At 46.3% G+C, this 20,068-nt stretch overlaps 1 protein-coding gene across 1 annotated transcript in view; it reads right to left on the bottom strand.

The window, feature by feature from the left end:
• The window catches only part of ASTN2 (astrotactin 2), a 1,124,462-nt gene that overhangs the window by 432,755 nt on the left and 671,639 nt on the right, over nt 1–20,068 (bottom strand). The window lies entirely within an intron of this gene.

Raw genomic sequence — 20,068 nt, 5'->3', positions numbered from 1 at the left:
CCGTGTTTATTTTTCCTTGCGATGTGATGTGCTCTCCCGCGTAGTCAATATCGCAAGGCATAACAGTATTTGCAGTCAGGTATTTTTGTACTACATCACACACATTACATATTGTAGTGTAGTAAAAATTGGGTGTAGTTCAAATCGCATGTAGTTCAAATCGCATACCTCTTAGTCCTGATCGCATAGCACACATTGTATATGCTGGCAGAGTGTACAGGGCTATCTGGTGCATTGAGGTCAGTCCACACACTTAGTGGCTTAAACAGTAATGCAGGTTTATTTAGAGTACACAGGTGACTCAGATGTAACACTGATAGCTGTAATCAGGAGCCCATATATCACACAAGCTAAAAGCATTAGGTAGTGGTACTTATCAGGAGATGTCTGTGGTGGTAAAGCATGGAGGACTGCACAGCCGTGCAGTCTGTCTCCCAGCTGTAGAGAAGATAACATGATGCATGCACTGGAACACTGAGTCTCTGTAGCTAAGCTCTGCTCCCAGTCTCAGCTCTGCACACTTGTACCGGGACTCTGTCTCTCAGTCTCTGTCACACTCTCCTCACTCTCCCTGAGATGGAGGAACAGGAAACTACATCATATAACTCTGCCTCTGAGTGATTCCTGGCACTAGAGGTCTAACACTAGGGGATGCACCCATATACTGGTACACAGAAGGAGACAGGTACAGCGCACCATACCCCAACACTCCCACTTGCTTAAGACTGTCTCCGGTCACTAGTTTAAAGAACATGACATTGTATCAAACAAATCAATAAAGTCACTCCTGTAACCGAAAACATAACATGAAGAAAAACCAGTAAGACTAAATCAACATTAACTATATTCTAGTCCACATTCCATCAGGAATGCAAGTAGCTAGTGTGATGGCAGTCCTTTTGTCAACATGTCAGCAATATTTTCTTAACTTGCAACATATTCCACATTGACAGATTTGTTTTCTAACGACTCACGAATGAAATTATGTCTTATAGCATTACGCTTAGACCGTCCATGATGCTTTGTGCTACAAGAAAGATCAATTGCTCCCTTGTTATCACACTTTATGTTGATGATCTGTGGTAAGGAAGAGCTAATTCACATAAAGTCTGTTTTATTCAAAGCGCTTCTTTTGAAATTTTTGTGAGCGCCGTGTACTCTGCCTCAGTTGTAGAAAGAGCAACTGTGGGTTGTTTCCTACTTGCCAAGCTTATGGCTGCGCCTGCCAGTGCAAACAGGTATCCAGTATAAGAACGTCTATCATCCTCATCTGATCCCCATTCGGCGTCACAGAATACTTTTAAGCTAGTATCTGATGATCTTGTAAATTTCAGCTTTAGTAAACTTGTACCTTTGAGGTACCTTAGTATTCTCTTTACTGCAATCCAGTGTTGTCTCCCAGGATTACTTGTGAATTTGTGAATTGTCTTGCCCGACTCACTGCATGTGTGATGTCAGGACGTGTCCCAATGCTTGCATACATCAATCTACCACTTTTATCAATGGGAGTACTTACTGGTTTTGCATCTGTCATTCTGTACTTGGAAATGATTGCCTCAATGTACTGTATGTTTGTTGGTCAATTGTGACAGTTCCCTCTTGCAGGTTTTGTACAATTTCTCATACGTCCTAGAGGATGCTGGGGTCCACTTCAGTACCATGGGGGTATAGACGGTGCTGCAGGAGCCATGGGCACTTTAAGACTTTTTCAGAGTGTGAACTGGCTCCTCCCTCTATGCCCCTCCTCCAGACCTCAGTTTAGAAAATGTGCCCCAGCAGACTGGTCGCACCCTAGTGGAGCTCTACTGAGTTTCACTAAAAGACTTTATGTTAGGTTTTTTATTTTCAGGGAGGCTGCTGGCAACAGTCTCCCTGCTTCGTGGGACTTAGGGGGAAGAAGTAGGAACCAACTTCCTAAAAAGTTTCATGGCTCTGCTTCTGCTGACAGGACACCATTAGCTCCTGAAGGGTACTGAACACTAGCTGCGGCTATGCGCTCACTCCCACAGCATGCCGTCACCCCCCTAACAGAGCCAGAAGTCAGAAGACTGGTGAGTAGTATTACCGGAGGTCTGCGGAGAGGGATCTCCAGTCATCGTGATGGTTTAAGGTACCGCGCAGTGAGCGGGAACGCTGCGCGAACATGGTATCCATAACACAGTGAAACCTACTCTCACTGGCAAAAGGTGGCATATAATGCTGTGGCACAGTCCTACACCCCCACCAGTATAAATATCTAGTTCAATAGCTGAGGAAAAACGCGCCATTGCAGGTGGCTGGGCTTCTTCCTCAGGCAGCCAGCACACTGCTCAGTGCCATTTTCTTCCAGCAAAAAGCAGGGGAAGAAACCAGGGACGTGCAGTCAGAGGAGGCAGGGGAGGCAGTGCCTCCCCTGTCATAATGATTAAAACAATAAAAAGAAGATATTTATAGCACCGATTCTGTGATAAATATCTTCTTTTATTATTCTAATCATTTCCCCCCTGTGTGTGTGGCTGCATGTGAGGCTGGGAGTCAGCAGGAGAGGTGCCTCCCACTGCTAACACTAAAAGTCCGGGCAGCGGGGGGCAGGCAGGGGGCAGGGCGAAGCAATGGGCTGTGAAAGCCCATTGAACATGCATGGGGAAGCGGAACCTATACTGGTGCCTCAATGACAGGGGCAGGCATTTAGCCCCGATGAATGCACGCCCCTGTCAGTCCCCCAGATGTGATTGGCCCAACGGATCCAGTGCTGGATCCACTGTCCAATCACCCACAGGCGGCGCTGGAGGCGTAAGTGGCGGCGCCTGTGTGCCTCCTGAGACTGAGTTTGGTGGCCGGGTAGGAATCCCCCCCTTTCCCCCTCATTCCTCCTCCGGCGCAGCACCTGTGTGCGCGGCTGGGTAGGAATCCCCCCCCTCGTTCCTCCTCCAGCGCAGCGCCTGTGTGCGGTGGCCGCCTGCTCAATCCCCACAGCCAGCAGCAGCACTCTCACCTGTCTGTGCTCCAACGTCCTCCCGCCTCAGTGAGTGCATAATATTCATTCATTTTCTCTCTCTCTCTCTCTCTCTCTTCTTACCCCCTCCTGTGGATTACTTCGTTTGTAAGTATCATTTTTATTTTTATAGGTACCCCTATTGGATTCTGCATGGACAAGTGGACGTGACCGGCGTGGGATGTACAGTTGTGCTCATATGTTTACATACCCAAGCAGAATTTGTGATTTTCTGGCCATTTGTCAGAGAATATGAATGATAACTCACAAACTTTTCTTTCACGCATAGTTAGTGGTTGGGTGAAGCCATTTATTGTCAAACAACTGTGTTTACTCTTTTTAAATCATAGGGCCTAATTCTGAGTTGATCGCAGCAGCAGATTTTTTAGCAGTTGGGCAAAACCTTGGGGGTCATTCCGATTTTCGCAATGGAGCGATTAAGGCAAAAATGCGCATGCGCATGGTACGCAGCGTGCATGCGCTAAGTATTTTTAGCACAAAACTTAGTAGATTTACTCAATTCCGAACGAAGAATTTTCATCATTGAAGTGATCGGAGTGTGATTGACAGGAAGTGGGTGTTTCTGGGCGGAAACTGATCGTTTTCTGGGAGTGTGCGGAAAAACGCAGGCATGCCAGGATAAAATGCAAGAGTGTCTGGAGAAACGGGGAGTGGCCGGCCGAACGCAGGGCGTGTTTGTGACGTCAAACTAGGAATAAAACGTGCTGAGCTGATCGCAGTGTAGGAGTAAGTCTCGAGTTACTCAGAAACTGCTAAGAATTATTTAATCGCAATTCTGCTAATCTTTCTTTCGCACTTCTGCTAAGCTAAGATACACTCCCAGAGGGCGGCGGCCTAGCGTGTGCAATGCTGCTAAAAGCAGCTAGCGAGCGAACAACTCGGAATGAGGGCCCATGTGCACTGCAGGGGGGTTAGATAAAACATTTATAGAGAGAGTTAGATTTGGGTGGGGTGTATTCAAACTGAAATCTAAATTGCAGTGTAAAAATAAAGCATCCAGTATTTACCCTGCACAGAAACAAAATACTCCACCCAAATCTAACTCTCTCTGCACATGTTATATCTGCCCCCCCCTGCAGTGCATATGGTTTTGCCCAATTGCTAACAATCTTGCTGCTGCGATCAACTCAGAATTACCCCCATAATGACAACAGAAACTACCTAAATGACCCTGATCAAAAGTTTACATACCCTGGAGATTTTGGCCCGATAACATGCACACAAGTTGACACAAACGGGTTTGAATGGCTACTAAAGGTAACCATCCTCACCTGTGATCTGTGTGTGTTTATAGATCTAGCACCAGCGATAGCGATGCGCGGGGCTGTGCATCGCTATCGTTGTGAGGGGTACACACCGAGAGATCACTGCTTAAAATCTAAATTTTAAGCAGCGATCGCTCCGTGAGTACCCCCTTTAGTGTGTTTTAATAAATTTGTACTTTCACGGTGTGTGTTTTGAGTTTTTATCTGGGTCTTTTTTCTTGTAGAGCTACAGGTACCAGTGGGCCATTTATATTCCTGCATGCTGGTACTTGAGGTTCCCCAAGTACCAGCAAGCGGGGGAGGCTTGCTGGGCCTTGTAGTTCCGCAACGAAAAACAATTTTTTTTTTTTTTTACACACTTATGGCTATCAGCCCGGCACCCACAGCCCAGGGGTGCTGGGGACAGCCTCAGGCTTCACCCCTGGACCTTAGGTGCCTGGAGGGAGGGGACCCCTTGATTTAAGGGGTCCCACTCCTCCAGGGAACCCTGGCCAGGGGAGACTAGTTGGGGGGGTAATGCCACGGGCACAGGGACCTACATAAATGTGTCCCCCAGCTGTGGCATTATGTCCCTGGCTAGTGGAGCCCGGTGCTGGTTTTAAATATACGGGGGACCCCTACATCTTTTGTCCCCCGTATTTTTGGAACCAGGACCGGACAGAGACCCCTGTGCTGGTTGTCTAAATACGAGGAACCCCTGTGCAATTTTTTCCCAGTATTTAAACAACCAGGACCGGCTCAAAGAGCCCAAGGATGGTTATACTTAGGAGGGGGGACCTCACACATTTTTTTTTTACATTTTGTAACCCATTCAGACCCTTTTCCATTAAGTTAATGGAAGCCCTGGACCACAAAATTGCATTCATGTCCTCCTCCCACTCCCTTCCCAGTCCCAAACACTAATTTTTTTTTCTATAAAAATGTACAATATATCACAAGTATGATGAGCAGGCAGGCAGCGGGCATTGGCGGTATCGGACTGAGATGCAAATTAGTGGCGGAGGGCTAGGTCAGTTGATGGTGGGCGAGTTTGTAAGCCATTGGCGGTGGCAGCGGGCAGCGGCTCAGAGGCAGAAGTGGGCATTGGCTCGGCGGCGGTAGGGGTCATTGGCAGGATTCAGTGGACATTATGGCTGTTGTGCCTCACCAGCCACTGACCTCACCGCACGTCACTGGAAGAAACGCTGATCCTCCTCTCAACTTCTGATTCTAGTATCAGGGTGCAAAAAGGGGGGGGGGAGTGTATATTGTGGTAGTATAACCTATTAGTGGAAATATATATAGCGCGGAAAGTATCTGTGTACAAAGTACACGACACAGGGATTTTTTCTTTAGGCGCTGAGTTGTGGACTGGCAATTCCTTTCTGTGTCCCTCTGACAGATTTTACTGTGGGTCTGTCCCCTATGAGCCCTGGAGTGTCTGTGGTGTGATTGTGCACGTGTGTGACATGTCTGAGGCAGGGAGCTCTTCCACCTTTGGGAGCCATTTTAGGGACACAGAGTTGTAATGTGGTGGCGCTGCTGTCGCACCAAGAGCCTGACTGGGTGAAAGAATTACGTGATAGTGTGAATCATATCAGTAAGAGATTGGATAAGTCTGAGTCTCATGCAGAAAGCTGAGGAAAATCTGTCGAAGATGTGATTTTTAATAGTTATGCCTTTTCATCCACAGGGGACCCCTCTGGGTCACATAAAACGTCATTTGCACAAGTAGTACAAACTGATACCGACACGGACTCTGATTCCTGTGTCAACACTAGTGATTCCAGGGGAATAGATCCAAAGTTAGTGAAAAACATTCAATACATGATTGTTGCTATAAAGGAAGCGTTAGAAGTTACAGAGCCCCTCATTTACCACAGGAGAAGGCTTACTTTAATAATGAAAAGAAAATTAATGTAACTTTCCCTCCATCTCATGTGCTGAACAGTCTCTTTGAGGAAGTATGGTTAACACGAAAAGAAATTTCAGATTTCCAAAAGTATTCAGGCAGCTTACCCTTTCCCTGCAGAAGACAGGAAAAGGTGGGAGTCACCCCCCATTTTAGACAGTGCCCTGTCACGGTTAATGAAGAAGGTGATTCTCCCTGCGCCTGGGACAGCTTCACTTAAGGAGCCGGCAGACTGCAAGTTAGAGAATACATTGTAATCTATTTATGTGGCCAATGGGACACTACTCAGGCCTACCATTGCCTGTGCGTGGGTGAGTAGCACTATTGAAAAGTGGTCAGAAAACTTGTCATCAGACATTGACACAATAGATAGAGACGAGTTACTCCTAACGTTAGGTCATATCAAAGATGCTGCTGCGTACATGCTAGAAGCCATGAAAGCTATTGGTCTCTTGGGATCAAGAGCCGTTACCATGGCAATCTCAGCATGGAGGGCGTTGTGGATTCGCCAATGGAATGCTGACGCAGATTCCAAAAGGAATATGGAGGTTCTCCCGTATGAAGGTGAGGCCTTGTTTGGAGATAGGCTGGATGCATTAGTTTCTGCGGCTACTGCAGGTAAGTCAACATTCTTGCCTAATGCTCCTGCGCCGGCGGAAAAGACACATCACTCTCAGATGCAGTCCCTTCGACCCAATAATTACAAAGGGTAAAGGTTCTCCTTTCTTTGCGGGTAAAAGAAGGGGAAAAGGGAAAAAAGTCCACAGTGTCTCCAGGATCACAGGAGCAGAAATCAACCTCTGACAAATCTTCAGCATGACGCTGGGGTTCTCTTGCGGGAGTCCACTCAGGTGGGGAGCTAGTCTGAAACTCTTCATTCAGTTCTGGGTTCAATCTGGCCTGGACCCGTGGGTCTTACAAATAGTGTCCCATGGGTACAAACTGGAGTTTCAAGACATTCCCCTGTGCTGATTTTTTTTTTTCAAATCGACCTTACCAGCTTCTATCCCAGACAGGGAAGTGGTAGCAGCAACAATACAAAAAACTGTGTCAGGATCAAGTCATTGTCCTGGTTCCCTTGTTACAACAAGGAGAAGGGTTTTACTCAAGCCTATTCCCAGTTCCGAAGCCGGACGGCTCGGTCAGACCGATTCTAAACCTGAAAACTCTGAATCTCTACCTGCAAGGCTTCAAGTTCAAGATGGAATCTCTGAGTGCAGTGATTTCCAGTCTGGAGGAAGGGGACTTCATGGTGTCAGTGGACATAAGAGATGCCTACTTACATGTTCCCATTTATCCTCCACATCAAGCTTATCTGAGATTCGCAATACAGGATTGTCATTACCAATTTCAGACGCTGCCGTTTGGACTCTCCACGGCATCGAGGGTGTTCACCAAAGTGATGGCGGAGATGATGGTCCTCCTTTGACAGCAAGGAGTCAATATGATTCCTTACCTGGACGATCTCCGGATAAAAACGAAGTCCAGGGAAAGGTTGGTGCAGAACATTGCACTCTCCCTGACAGTACTTCAACAACACAGTTGGATCATAAATTTTCCAAAGTCACAGTTGGAACCGACGACAAGATTGTCCTTTCTGGGGATGATATTGGACACAGAAGTAACATAGTAACATAGTATCTGAGGTTGAAAAAAAGACAATTGTCCACCGAGTTCAACCTATTTGTGGTCTCCAATGCATGGTGATTTGACTAAAATTTCTGACTGATGCTGCTGTCAGCCGTTGCATTTTATCCCTATTTATAGTAACTATAATGCATGACTATGCACCATACCCCTGGATATCCTTATTTATCTAATCCATTCTTAAAGGTGTTGACAGATTCCGCCATTACAACTCCCTCGGACAGGGTATTCCAAACACGTATTGTCCTTACCGTGAAAAAGCCTTTACGGCGTATTGTGCGGAATCTCCTCTTATCTAACCTGAGCGAGTGTCCACGAGTCCTCTGTGTTGATCTAACCAAAAACAGGTCCCGCACAAGCTCTGTGTATTGTCCCCTTATATATTTGTAGATGTTGATCATATCCCCTCTTAGTCTCCGCTTTTCCAATGTAAACATGCCTAGTCTTTCAAGCCTTTCCTTGTACTCCATCGTCTCCATGCCCTTAATTAGTTTGGTCGCCCTCCTCTGTACCTTTTCTAGCTCCAGGATATCCTTTTTGTAGTACGGTGCACAGAATTGTACACAGTATTCAAGGTGTGGCCTCACTAGTGATTTATATAACGGGAGTATAATACTCTCGTCCCTAGCATCAATACCCTGTTTTATGCATGCTAATATCTTATTAGCCTTCTTTGCTGCAGTCCTACTTTGGGTACTACTGCTTAGCTTGCTATCTATGAGGACACCTAAGTCCTTTTCCAGTACAGAATCCCCTAATTTTACCCCATTTAGTAGGTAGGTGTAATTTTTGTTCTTGTTACCACAGTACATTACCTTACACTTGTCTGTGTTGAAGCGCATTCTCCATTTGGCTGCCCATGCTTCTAATTTAACTAAATCGTTCTGAAGAGACTCGGCATCCTCCTCTGTATTTATAGCCTTACACAATTTGGTATCATCTGCAAAAATTGACACCATGCTCTCTAGACCTTCTGTTAGGTCATTAATGAAAATATTGAACAATAGCGGTCCTAATACTGAGCCTTGCGGCACACCACTTAGCACTTCAGTCCAAGTTGAAAAAGATCCATTAACCACAACGCGCTGCTCCCTATTATCTAACCAGTTTTTGACCCAAGTGCATATTGTGCTTCCTAGCCCTGATTCTTGTAGCTTGTAGATAAGTCTCATGTGTGGTACAGTATTGAACGCTTTGGCAAAGTCTAAAAAGATTACATCCACGTCTTTACCCTGATCTAAGTTTGCGCTTACTGTTTCATAAAAGCCAAGTAAGTTGGTTTGACAGGATCTGTCCTTCATAAACCCATGTTGATTCCTTTTAATGACCTTATTGACTTCAAGGAACTTCTGAATACTATCTCTTAGAATACCTTCCAATACTTTCCCCACTATAGATGTAAGACTAACTGGTCTATAATTACCTGGTTCAGCTTTACTTCCCTTTTTTAATATATGCACTACTTCCGCTATATGCCAGTCTTTGGGAACCATACCTGATATAACTGAATCCTTAAAGATCAAAGATAGCGGTTTTGCCAGTTCAGAGTGAAGCTCCATTAGAACCCTTGGGTGAATACCATCGGGCCCTGGTGATTTATTAATCTTTAAATGTTTTAATCGGTCACAGACTACTTCCTCGCTTAAATAAGTACCAATCAGTGGGATATTCTCATTATTGAGATTGTGTGTCAGTCCCTGAATTGGGTCCTCTCTAGTGAATACTGTTGAAAAAAACTCATTTAGTGTGTCCGCTATGTCATTATCATTTTTGCTTAAGACTCCCAACTTGTCTTTTAAAGGGCCTATGCTCTCCTTCTTTAATCTCTTGCTATTAATGTATTTAAAGAATTTTTTGGGATTCGCTTTGCTTTCCTTTGCTACTAGTTTTTCAGTTTCTACTTTAGCCGCTCTTATTTCCTTCTTTCAAATTTTGTTACATTCCTTATAGTGCTGAAATGACTCTGCTTCCCTGTCAGATTTGTATTTTTTAAATGCTCGCCTTTTCTTGCCCATAAGTTCCTTAATCTTTTTGTTAAGCCACATCGGTTTATGATTTTTATTCCTTTTTTTGCTGCTCATAGGAATAAATTTGAGTGTATTTTTAGCTAGCAGGAATTTTAGTACCTCCCATTTCTCTGTAGTATTTTTTCCTAAAAACAAACCTTTCCATTCAATATCCCTGAAAAATACCCTCATCTTTTCAAAATTTGCTTTGCTAAAGTTTAGAGTCCTAGTTGAGCCAGTATAGGGCTGTTTATGGAAACTGATATTGAATGTGACCATATTGTAGAGTGTATTTCTTCCAGTAGAAAAAGGCTCTGGAAATCCAGAGAATGGTCAAACGAATTCTGAAACCAACAAGAGTGTCAATTCATCAATGCATTCGGTTGTTGGGAAACATGGTAGCGGCCTACGAGGCCATACAGTTTGTCCGATTCCATGCCAGAGTATTCCAGTGGGACCTGTTGGACAAGTGGTCCGGATCCCATCTCCACATGCGTCAGAGGGTAATCCTGTCATTCAAAGCCACAATTTTGCTTCTGTTTTGGCTACACAGTTCTCACCTACGAGAGGGTCGCAGGTTCGGGATTCAGGACTGGGTCCTAGTAACCACGGATGCAAGTCTCCGAGGCTGGGGACCAGTCACCAGTCACACAGGGAGAAAAGCTTCCAAGGAAGATGGTCAAGTCAAGAAACTGTTAGGCGCCGGGGTCCGCTCGTCGGTGCGGCCCGGCGCCTAGCAACCAGGGACGCCGTACGCGGACAGCCGCCGGCTCCCTGGCAACGCTGGACGCCGGGCGCACTGAGCCGCACGGACCCTAGCAACGGGGATGCCACTGAAGGACCGCGTTCCCCGTTGCTGGGTCCAGGGTTTAATGAACCTACACCTGTTTCCTGGCCGTGCAGCAAGGCAGCTGCACGGCATGTAGGTAATTAGCCCTGTCAGCACCTGATTGGAGGACTCCTGTTCATATGCACTCTCAGGGCTTCTCACAGACGCCGGTAATAGCTTCCTGCATGCTGTCTCTGTTTGCTGAGAGTCTGTTCCAGTCTTGCTGTATCCGGTCATTCCAGTATTCGGAAGTCCTGAACTCGGAAGTTGTCATCTTATTCCTGGAGTCCTGACTAATCACTGTATAACATCCAGTGGTGTTCGTGAGTCGCGGCTTTGCCGTGTGTTGCGGCTTGTCCGCTTTATTATTTATTATTTGTGTTTTGGAGCATTTCGCGGAGGGTTCCGCTTCCACAGGTCCACTCTGGTATCCAGCGGTGCTGGGTAGGAGTATTGGACAAGTGGATTTTGGTTGTCCTTTTCCCTGGCGGGTTTCCGCACATACTTCAGGTTTTGTTAGTTAGCTTGTTGCCCCTGGCCTGTTGTCAGTCAGAGGTCCTCTTGTTATCATCCTGCCTCGGATTTCCCTTTGTCTCTCACTAAGACCGGGGGGCACCGGAGTTGGGCAGACATAATCCGCCCTTCAAACGTGGCTGCCAGGGGCTCAAGAAACCATAGTCTCGCAGGGGATTTCCGATAGCACGGGTGAGACAATAGAGTTAGGGCGCCAGGGGCAACTAGTCTTTCCTGCTCCCGTTACCTGCATTCCATTCCAGCGCTCTGGTCCTTGTCATAAAATCTCCTCTGGTCAGGAGTGCTGGAATCATAACATTATTACCGGCCATACCAAAACTTAAAATTAAACGGAGTTTAATTTTTTCTTATTCAGTTTTTGTAAGAAATTGTCGGCCTCATGAATCCAACAGGGTTAGGACCAAATCCTGGTCAGCTCTTAGTCAGTCAGATTCAAGAACTTACTCAGATGGTTCAGGATCTTTCCCTTCAGGTGAAGTCGCAGGAAGATCTTTTACGAACTTCCCCGAGGGTAGTTCCTGAACCAAAAATGCATTTGCCTGACCGTTTTTCTGGTGATAGAAAAGAGTTTTTTAATTTTAAAGAATCCTGTAAACTTTATTTTCGTTTAAGACCGATCTCCTCGGGTACTGAATCTCAGCGGGTCGGGATTATTATTTCTTTGCTCCAGGGGGATCTCCAGACTTGGGCATTTGGTTTAAAAGCAGATGATCCGGTGTTTTTGTCAGTAGACGCTTTTTTTGGGTCTTTAGGACTGTTATATGATGACCCTGATAGAGAGGCATCCGCTGAAGGTCAATTGCGCGCTCTCAGACAGGGTAGGAATCCTGCAGAGGTTTATTGTACGGAGTTTCGCCGGTGGTCGAACGACTGTGGCTGGAATGACCCAGCCCTGCACAGTCAGTTTCGCCTCGGCTTATCAGAATCTATTAAAGACAGTCTCCTCCAGTATCCCGCTCCTGAGACTCTCGATAAACTCATGGAGCTTTCTATTAAGATTGATCGTCGTCTCAGAGAGCGGAAGGCTGAAAAAGGAGCATCGGTCAGGTCATCTCCATGTGTATATTCCATCCCTGAGGACATAGAGGAGCCCATGCAGATGGGTCTCTCCCGGTTGTCTCCTGAAGAGAGAGCCAGAAGGCAAAACTCTGGTCTTTGTTTGTACTGTGGGGGTAAGGGACATTTTGCTCGTAATTGTCCGAATAAGTCGGGAAACGCCTTGACCAGGTGAATTGTGAGGGGGTTCACCTAGGTCTGCAGCTTATCTCCTCGAATAACTCCTTTTTAGTCCCAGCTAAGGTTTCCTTTGGCAGCCTCAGTTCCTCGGTGTCGGCTTTTGTCGACAGTGGAGCCGCAGGAAACTTTATGGATTTAACTTGGGCTAAGGCCTTAGGCATTCCTCAGTTATCTTTGGGTAGGTGTGTCACCATGCATGGCTTAGATGGGAGTCCACTGTCCAATGGGGTTATTTCCCTCTGTACACCCCCTGTACTACTTACGGTAGGAGCTCTTCATTCTGAAAAAATCGAGTTCTTCCTTACCCATTGCCCAGCAGTTCCAGTGGTTCTGGGTCACCCTTGGCTGGCCTTTCACAATCCCACCATTGATTGGCGGTCAGGGGAGATTTCTCAATGGGGTGCCTTCTGTGATAAGGAATGTATTTAGTTTCCAGTCAGAATAGCTGCTGCCATTCCTGAACTCATTTCCGTGGAGTACCAGGAGTTTGCTGATGTGTTCTCCAAGGGCAATGCAGACATTCTGCCTCCCCATCGGCCTTATGATTGCGCCATTGAGCTAATTCCTGGTGCCGCATTGCCAAAGGGAAGGTTATATGCTTTATCCGGGCCAGAAACTGCGGCCATGAATGACTATGTTAAAGAGAGCCTAGGGAAAGGATTTATTAGGCCATCTAAATCTCCTTTAAGTGCAGGCTTCTTCTTTGTGGAGAAAAAGGATGGCTCGCTCAGACGTTGCATTGACTATAGAGCCCTAAATAAAATCTCAGTTAAAAATACTTATCCTCTGCCGCTGATTTCTGTCCTCTTTGATCAGCTGCGTTCGGCTGTGATTTTTTCCAAAATTGATCTAAGAGGAGCGTATAACCTCATCCGAATCAGGTCCGGAGATGAGTGGAAGACAGCCTTCAGTACTCAGTCGGGTCACTACGAGTACCTAGTGATGCCGTTCGGCTTGTCTAACGCTCCAGCAGTTTTCCAGGACCTCATTAACGATGTGCTCCGTGACTTCCTAGGGAAATTTGTGGTCGTTTACTTAGACGACATCCTGATTTATTCTGACACTATTGAACAACATGTTACCCAGGTGCGTCAGGTTCTTCAAAAGTTACGTGAGAATCATCTATATGCCAAACTGGAAAAATGCGAGTTTCATGTCACGGAGGTATCTTTTTTAGGGTACATTATTTCCCCTCGGGGATTTTTCATGGAACCAAAGAAGCTCCAGGCCATCCTTAGTTGGGCGCAACCCACCAATTTAAAAGCAATTCAGCACTTTTTAGGGTTTGCGAATTATTACAGGAGGTTCATTCATTCTTTTTCCGACCTGGTTGCTCCCATTGTGGCCCTGACAAAGAAAGGAGCGGATCCTACCAACTGGTCGCGTGAAGCGGAGTTGTCCTTTCGGGCCTTGAAACAAGCTTTTGTCTCGGCTCCAGTCCTCAGACATCCCAATCCAGGATTGCCCTTCGTTGTGGAGGTTGATGCCTCGGAGGTTGGAGTAGGGGCTATACTATCTCAAAAGGATCCAGAGTCTCTGGAACTACATCCTTGTGCCTTTATGTCCAGGAAATTCTCCTCCGCTGAATCCAACTATGACGTTGGTAACCGGGAATTACTGGCAATAAAATGGGCTTTTGAGGAGTGGAGGCATTGGCTGGAGGGAGCAACACATACCATTTCAGTATTGACTGACCATAAGAATCTGCAATACATCGAATCAGCTAAGCGGCTGAATGCCCGGCAGGCTCGTTGGGCTTTGTTCTTTACTCGTTTCAAATTTATTATAACTTTCAGGCCAGGTTCCAAGAATACCAAGGCAGATGCTCTGTCACGCAGTTTTCTTCCGGTTCATGATAACAGTCCTGTTACTCCCATACTTCCATCTTCAGTCATTTGGGCAGGCCTCACACAAGATTTATTTACCCAGTTAAAACAGCTTCAACACCAAACTCCTGGAAATACTCCTGCTGGTCGTCTTTACGTCCCTGAGTTCTTGAGAGCTACTGTTTTGACTGAGTTCCATGATAACAAAGTTTCCGGGCATCCAGGGATCTCTAAGACATTGGAGTTAGTCTCCCGCTCAGTATGGTGGCCTGGTCTTTCTAAAGACGTTAAGGAGTTTGTTTCTTCATGTCAGGTTTGTGCACAGCATAAGGTTCCCCGTTCCTTGCCTATCGGGCAACTTATGCCCTTGAATGTCCCTCTCAGGCCATGGTCTCATATTTCCATGGATTTTGTGGTGGACCTTCCCCTTTCAGCTGGATGCAGAGTCATTTGGGTGGTAGTAGACCGTTTTAGCAAGATGGCTCATTTCATTGCCCTTCCCCGACTGCCATCTGCCCAAGGATTGGCAGTGTTGTTTCTCCGCCATGTTTTCAGACTTCATGGGTTGCCCACTGATATTGTTTCTGATCGGGGTCCACAATTCATTGCACAATTCTGGAAGTGTTTTTGTGCTTCATTAAAGATGAGATTGTCATTAACATCTGGTTATCACCCACAGTCCAACGGGCAAACCGAGCGAGTTAACCAATCATTGAAACAGTATTTGCGTTTGTACTCAGCCAAACTCCAGAATGATTGGTCCGAGTTTCTTCCATTGGCGGAGTTTGCTTACAATAATTCTTGTCATTCCTCCACCAACGTGTCTCCATTCTTTTCAGTTTTTGGTTTTCACCCCAGAGCTAATTCTTTTTTTCAACATTCCTCAGTTTCCTCGCTAACCTTAACCTCCCATCTCAGAGCCATTTGGAAAAAAGTGCACCTTGCTCTCAGAAAAGCGGCCTTTCGAGAGAAAAAATTTTCTGACCGGCTCCGACGTCCTTGCAATTTTAAGGTGGGAGATAGGGTATGGTTGTCGACTCGTAACATTAGACTTCGACAATCTTCAGCTAGGTTGGGACCCAAATTTATTGGACCATTTCATATCATTAAAAAAGTTAACCCAGTTGCTTTCCGGTTACGTTTACCAAAATCTCTTCGGATTGGTAATACGTTTCATTGCTCCCTGTTGAAGCCATACATTTCTTCCAGTAAATTTCCTCGGAAGATCTCTCAGGGAAGATCTCCAGTGGATGTACAGGGACAACAGGAGTTCCTGGTGGAGAAGGTTCTCGATTCCAAGTTGTCCAGGGGCCGGCTTTATTTTCTGGTTCACTGGAGAGGTTATGGTCCAGAGGAAAGGTCCTGGGTCCTAGATAAGGATCTTCATGCCCCAAGGCTTAAGAGGGCATTTTTTCGGGAATTTCCTTGGAAGCCTGGCTTTAGGGGTTCCTTGACCCCTCCTCAAGGGGGGGTACTGTTAGGCGCCGGGGTCCGCTCGTCGGTGCGGCCCGGCGCCTAGCAACCAGGGACGCCGTACGCGGACAGCCGCCGGCTCCCTGGCAACGCTGGACGCCGGGCGCACTGAGCCGCACGGACCCTAGCAACGGGGACGCCACTGACGGACCGCGTTCCCCGTTGCTGGGTCCAGGGTTTAATGAACCTACACCTGTTTCCTGGCCGTGCAGCAAAGCAGCTGCACGGCATGTAGGTAATTAGCCCTGTCAGCACCTGATTGGAGGACTCCTGTTCATATGCACTCTCAGGGCTTCTCACAGACGCCGGTAATAGCTTCCTGCATGCTGTCTCTGTTTGCTGAGAGTCTGTTCCAGTCTTGCTGTATCCGGTCATTCCAGTATTCGGAAGTCCTGAACTCGGAAGTTGTCATCTTATTCCTGGAGTCCTGACTAATCACCGTATAACATCCAGTGGTGTTCGTGAGTCGCGGCTTTGCCGTGTGTTGCGGCTTGTCCGCTTTATTATTTATTATTTGTGTTTTGGAGCATTTCGCGGAGGGTTCCGCTTCCACATGTCCACTCTGGTATCCAGCGGTGCTGGGTAGGAGTATTGGACAAGTGGATTTTGGTTGTCCTTTTCCCTGGCGGGTTTCCGCACATACTTCAGGTTTTGTTAGTTAGCTTGTTGCCCCTGGCCTGTTGTCAGTCAGAGGTCCTCTTGTTATCATCCTGCCTCGGATTTCCCTTTGTCTCTCACTAAGACCGGGGGGCACCGGAGTTGGGCAGACATAATCCGCCCTTCAAACGTGGCTGCCAGGGGCTCAAGAAACCATAGTCTCGCAGGGGATTTCCGATAGCACGGGTGAGACAATAGAGTTAGGGCGCCAGGGGCAACTAGTCTTTCCTGCTCCCGTTACCTGCATTCCATTCCAGCGCTCTGGTCCTTGTCATAAAATCTCCTCTGGTCAGGAGTGCTGGAATCATAACAGAAACTTGTCTTCGCATAAACATTCTGGAGTTGAGAGCCATTTACAATGGCCTTCTACAAGCGGTGCATCTTCTTCAAGATCAACCCGTAAAGATCCAGTCGGACAATGTAACAGCAATTGCGTACATAAACCGTCAGGGCAGAACAAAAAGAAGAGCGGCAATGGCAGAGGTGACAAAGATCCTCCTCTGAGCAGAAAGACATGCAAGAGCTCTGTCAGCTATTTTCATTCCGTGAGTGGACAACTGGGAAGCAGAATGATCTCCATCCAGGAGAATGGGGCCTCCACAAAGAAGTCTTCGCAGAGGTGACAGGTCTTTGGGGGGTTTCCTCAAGTAGACATGATGACATCTCGTCTCAACAAGAAGCTTCAGAGATATTGTTCCAGGTCGAGAGACCCTCAAGCAATAGCAGTGGATGCACAATGACCCAGTGGATTTTTCGGTCCGTGTATGTCTTCCCTCCACTTCCACTCATACCGAAAGTTCTCAAGATTAAGACTTACCGCAGCAACGTTTGACGGCATGGCTGTTGATCGCCGGATCCTAGCCCGAAAGGGTATTCCTAAACAAGTCATTCTTGCTCTTATTAAGGCCAGGAAAGGATTAACGTCTAGACATTACCACTGTATTTGGAGAAAATAAGTGTCTTGGTGTGAAACCAAGAGGGTTCCAACGGAAAGGTTTCAGTTAGGACGTTTTCTCAATTTTTCTGCAGGCGGGTGTGGATGCGGGCCTACAATTGGGTTCAATCAAGGTCCAGTTTCGGCCTTGTCCGTTTTCTTTCAGAAACAATTGGCCTCCCTTCCAGAAGTTCAGACATACATGAAAGGGGTTCTGCACATCCAACCTCCATTTGTGCCTCTTAAGTGGCTCCATGGGATCTTAACGTGGTGTTGCAGTTCCTTCAATTGGATTGGTTTGAACATCTCCAGGAGATAGAGTTGAAGTTCTCACTTGGAAAGTGGTCATGCTGTTGGCCTTGGCATCCGCAAGGAGGGTGTCTGAGTTAGTGGCCTTGTTTCACAAGAGCCCTTACTTGATCTTCTATGAAGATAGGGCTGAGTTGAGAACTCGTCAGAATTTTATTCCAAAGGTGGTTTCTTCTATCCATATAAACCAACCTATTGTGGTGCCAGTGGCTACTGACACCTTCGCTGGTTCGAAGTCTCTGGATGTAGTTAGAGCTTTGAGTATTTATATCGAAAGAACAGCTTGGATACTGAAAACAGAGGCTCTGTTTTGTCCTGTATGTTCCCAACAAGATTGGGTGCCCTGCTTCTAAGCAGATTATTGAGCACTGGATCAGAGATACGATTCAGAACGCTCATTCCACGGCAGGATTGCCGATACCGAATTCAGTGAATGCCCATTCTACTGGAAAGGTGGGCTCATCCTGGGTGGCTGCCCAGGGGATCTCGGCATTACAACTTTGCCGAGAAGCTACTTGGTCAGGGACAAACACGTTTGCTAAGTTTTGCAGGTTTGACACCTTGGCCAATGAGGACCTAAAATTTGGTCAATCAGTGCTGCAGGGACATCCGCACTCTCCCGCCCGTACTGGGTCTTTGGTATAACCCCATGGTACTGAAGTGGACCCCAGCATCCTCTAGGACGTGTGAGAAAACAGAATTTTAATACCTACCGGTAAATCCTTTTCTCCTAGTCCGTAGAGGATGCTGGGCACCCAGCCCAGTGCGTACTTTACCTGCAGCTATTAATTTGTTGAAAAGGTTTTCAGCACGTTTGCTGTAATGTTCATGCCCGTTGGCATGTGTTTTGTTGAATGCCATGTTGAGCGGCATGGTTGAAGTGTGAGCTGGTATGAATCTCACCATTAACTTAAAAGTAAATCCTTTTCTCGAAATGTCCGTCTCCCTGGGCACAGTTCCTATACTGAGGTCTGGAGGAGGGGCATAGAGGGAGGAGCCAGTTCACACTCTGAAAAAGTCCTAAAGTGCCCATGGCTCCTGCGAAACCATCTATACCCCATGGTACTGAAGTGGACCCCAGCATCCTCTACGGACTAGGAGAAAAGGATTTACCGGTAGGTATTAAAATCCTGTTTTTCATACCTAATAGATGATTTGCAGGGCCTAGATCTTTCAACGTGAATCTTTGTTTAAGCTGGTGCTTGACATCAGTGATGTGATCTTCTTGACTTGACAAAAGTAAATCATCCACACAGACAGCTGTGATGAACAACTATTCTTTGATAGTTTTGTGATATAGGCAGTGATCAGTCTCTGACCTAACAAAGTTAATTTCTAGTAACGCTGCATCCAACTTTACATATTAGCAATGACCACTTTGCTTGAGGCCGTATAGTGACTTCTTTAAGAGACAAACTTTCCCAGTTTGGAATACTGTATGTCCATATAATAGTGTTCAGGTGGTTCCATATAAATTTCCTCTATCAATTCTCCATTAAGGAATGCAGAATCAAAGTCTAGTTTATAAAACAGCGTACTGTTATCATTTAGCGCTGAGTTTTGTATCAATTTCTGACTTCCACTCTGTCCAATCACTGCTTGACTTTGCTTCCTGTATGTTTTGAGGTTCACAGCAAGCTATGTTTGCATACTCCTCACTGTATTTCTTGGCTGGAACACCTCTGTTGCTCCTTGTGGAACTTCTGTCCTCTGACTTGTTTGACACTCTCAGATTCAGACACGCTTTCTGCTGCCTGTACATCCAATAATACATTTTGTTGTTGCTCCACTGTTACAGTAGGTGGTGCTGTCTTGTAGAATATCACATCTCTGGATTTAAGATGATGTTTACTTGTAATGTCCCAAAGTCTGTATCCTTTGCTTTCGTCGCAGTATCCGAGCATTATACATTCTATGGATTTTGGATCTAGCTTTCCCTTTTCTCCTTTGGTATACAGTATGTGCAAAAGCTTTGCTCCCGAAGACACAAAGATGACTGATACTTGGCTTTTTCCTGGACCATGCCTCCAGCGGCGTTCTACCTTTGACAGCCGCTGTAGGTGCTCGATTCTTTAGGTATACTGCAGTAAATACTGCTTCTGCCCAAAACTTCTTTTCCAGGCCAGTATCACTTAGCATAGTCCGTGCTCTCTCAACAATTGTGCGGTTTGCCCGCTCACTCATGCCATTCTGTTCCGGTGTGTAGGCAATTGTTAGCTGATGCTTTATGCCATATTTCCTAAGGAATGTGGCTAAGACTTTGTTATCATACTCTCCACCGTTGTCTGATCTCAGGAGCTTTAGTTTCAGATCTGTCTGATTGTCCACCAGGTTTTTGTACTCCACAATTTTGTTGACAACTTCACTCTTCTCCTTAAGAAAGTACAAGTGTGTCATTCTTGTGGCGTCATCAATGAGAGTCATGAAATACCTGTGGCCACTGATTGATTCTTCCTCCATTAGACC

The sequence above is a fragment of the Pseudophryne corroboree genome, chromosome 8 (assembly GCF_028390025.1).
Source record: "Pseudophryne corroboree isolate aPseCor3 chromosome 8, aPseCor3.hap2, whole genome shotgun sequence".
Lineage (NCBI taxonomy): Eukaryota > Metazoa > Chordata > Amphibia > Anura > Myobatrachidae > Pseudophryne > Pseudophryne corroboree.
The sequence above is the reverse complement of the archived record's forward strand: the minus strand, read 5'-3'. Positions and strand labels throughout refer to the sequence as shown.